This window comes from Barbus barbus, assembly GCF_936440315.1.
Source record: "Barbus barbus genome assembly, chromosome: 46".
Lineage (NCBI taxonomy): Eukaryota > Metazoa > Chordata > Actinopteri > Cypriniformes > Cyprinidae > Barbus > Barbus barbus.
In genome coordinates this window covers 20,181,257-20,184,932 of record NC_136724.1, presented here as the reverse complement: position 1 = coordinate 20,184,932, position 3,676 = coordinate 20,181,257, and positions in this window count along the sequence as shown.

The window sequence follows — 3,676 nt, the reverse complement described above, 5'->3', positions numbered from 1 at the left end:
ATTCATGTGGCTGTGAGTCATTCAAACACTAGAATGCATATTAAAATATCATTTATCAGCCTCAAAATACCACTTTTGAGTAACATTAAGCCTATAGATTATTCTTCACATCAGAAAGCTGGCGCTGGTTTTGTGTGTATGTGAGGTTGGGAGGAATCCCAGCACCTGTCGTGGGTTTAGATGCACCTGAGTGCAGCTGTAGCAGATGGTGAATCAAACACACTCAATTTATCAACATCAAAACCAAATGTCTGGGTTAATTAGGGCCACTGGCCACTTCACATGGAATCAGTTCATTGTATTAACTTCTTGCCGATCTCATTTCAGGAATATTCATGAGACAATTGCCACTAAAATGAAAGAAGCTGTTTAGAAAGCACTAATTTGATTGATTAATTATATTAATATAAATGACCGAATAACCATTATGTCATCATACTGACTTATGACAGCCATAATTAGCATTTTTATTTTGTGAATTCTCAAGAAAAAATGGATAGCAACATTTTTATATGCAATGACTTTATCGTAAACAAAATCACAACGATATCGCATGACATTTGTTGTTTACAAAATACTTTTCAGAATCCAATTATCATGATTTTATACATGGATGCATTATGAATGAGGAAAAACATTTGCATTTGGATGGATTCCAGCTGCATTACCATTCCCCAAATAAGACTGAAAACAATTATACAGGTTTCAAATTTCATATTTGCTTAAACTGATAGGAATAGTCATATTTTTTCATTACTCAGTATTGGCCTAATTTATTTTACAGTCAGCTGTGTTACTATATAAAAAAAAAAGGAAAGAAGGAATCCAATATCCAATTTCATATCCAAAAGTTAAAGCGATTTTGCAGCATTATAAATACTCATCTCCCAGCTCACTGCACAAATCTTCATTAATATTTATATTATATTAGCTCAGGGCTGGATATGGACTTTTTTTCCACAGGAAAAATATTCAAATGAAGTTGGTTGTTACGACAATAATCTGTGCAATGTTTTCGAATGTCTGGCACTGCCATAAAAAATAAATAAATAAATAATAATAGAAAGAGTTTTGACAGATCATCTAAAGTTGAGTATGAAATAACACTATTTAACATTTCTTAAATTATCTTTGCAGACTTGATAGCAGGTTAGGTATGAACAATGGGACAGATAAACAAGTCAAGGTCATCTGATCCGAACCAGTTTCCATCGTGAAAAATAAAATACATATTCTTAGTACACAGAGAAAAAAAATTATAGAAACAACTTTCACTCAGAAATTGCTAGTAAAATTTACAATAACATAGAAGTGACAAGTAACATTTAAATGTGAAATTTTCATCTTTAAGAAAAACTGAAAGGGTATTTTCTTGTAAAATGTATTCCAATAATATTTTTATAAAATTCAAATATATATATGTAGATAGATTATATTTATTATTATTTTTTAAAGTGTAACACTTCCCAATAAGTCATTAGTTAATGCTCATTGTTAATGAAATACATTTGTTACAGTTTTTTTAAATGTCTGTTAATGTTACTTTAATTTTTGATAACATTAACTATAAATATCTAAACATTTAATTTTTTCTGATTAATAATTTCATGTTTAATTCGATGTTACTTGCCGTTTCTTTGTAATTATTTGTGAAAAATAGCCATTTCTCCATGAAAATTTTCTACACCATTTTTCAGCATATTAATAAATGTTGAAAATTTATATAAAATAAACGCATTATTACTATTAGTAACAGACAGAACCTTTAAACTGAGACTGCATTTTAATGCCAAATAAAGCTCTGATTTCTTGTTATTCCATGCATCTCTTTCATTTTTAAGTCTTACCACTCACCAGCTAAATCTCCATTCATTTAGATTTATTAATGCAACTCTAAGTCATTAAGTCTTCAGGCGGAGTAGTTTAATTACTGTCGTCTGAGGAACAAATGCTGTTGACCCAGCTGTTCAGAAGCTCAGGTGCAAGGAATGGAAAATGGATTTTTTTAGGATCCAGTGCAGATTCAGAGAGAAAATTGCATATTGATTTCCTTCAGCACTGCTGAAGTGGGAAAGGCTTCCATGTCCTCATCAGCTCCTGATGTCTGGGGTCTGTATGTCTCTCTGTAGACTGATGTTCCTTCAGTTTTGATTGAACAGACTGAACTGCTTCTGATGGGCAATGACTTGAAGAGGTCACGCGCCAACAGCGCTCAATAATTATTATCTGCTATGATTTGAGATTTATGAGTTTCAGACATTTCAGATGTGTGCAGTCTGTTCTCTGGATGAGACTTGACTCCATTTATGGCATATGACCTTCGTACACTCCACAATAACAATAATATTAATAATAAATATACTTTTAAATGAAAATAATTTAATTTTTTAAAACAGTTTAAATTATCTTTGTATAAATTGTTTTAATTTTATTAAGGATAAATTTATTTAATGCCAAATTAAATTTACCTACCAAATGGTTTTATTTTGTTTTGTAAAAGCTCATATTTTTAATTGATTAACTGAATTTCTAATAAATATATACACCATTTTAGATTGATGAAATTTTGTCATACAATTAATGTCTTAATATTATATATAATATATAATTTATAATAGGGCTTGACCCCCTCAAAGTCATAAAATGATTCCAGAAAAGTTTCATTTTAAAATGTTTAAGTTAGCACAAATGTTATTAGACAAATCATAAATGTTATATTAGACAAAAACATAATAGAAACTTGGAACTAACCAGTCTTCATCATTTTTTCATTTGTTAAATAAGTTAAAAGTTAAGTAAAAAAAAAAAATATATATTTTTTTTTTAATTGCAATTAAAATAATCTTAAAATAAATTTAAGTGAAAAATCTACTGTCTGGATTATGTTAATGTAATTAATAATTCAATAATGATTTATATCGTCAACCACAAATGCATTAATTTCCTATTTATAAATTTAAGTGGACTAATATAATGAAATAAATTAGCGATTGAAATGTTCTTTAATTTTCTTGCATTAGTTAGGAATAGTTCACCCAAAAATGAAAATTAGCTGAAAACATATTCACCCTCAGGCCATCCAAGATATGAGTTTCTTTCTTCATCAGTACAGATTTGGAGAAATTTAGCATTAAAGGAACGCTCAACTTTTTTTGGAAATAGGCTCATTTTACAACTCCCCTAGAGTTAAACAGTTGAGTTTGACCGTTTTAAATAGGGAAAATTATCCAAACTATTTGGTCATTTTTGATGACCAAATGCTAATGGTCTAATCCGATTCAATGATCTATGCTAAGCTAAAATAAAAGTGCTACCGCCAGACCCGGAGATCGGCTGAATGGATTCAAAAACGGTCAAACTCAACTGTTTAACTCTTGGGGAGTTGTAAAATGAGCCTATTTCCAAAAAAAAAAGTGGAGTGTTCCTTTAAATCACATGCTCAGCAATGGATCCTCTGCAGTGAATGGGTGCCGTCAGAATGAGAGTCCAAACTGCTGATAAAAACATCACAATAATCCACAAGAAATCCACATCACTCCAGTCCATCAATTAAAGTCTTGTGAGGTGAAAACTGCATGTTTGTAAGATCAGGTAAATTAAAAAAGCTAGAGCATGTTTCCATAAAAAGCTACAGTAAAACACAATTTGGCTAGCTGCTACTGGAGCGAAAAAGGCT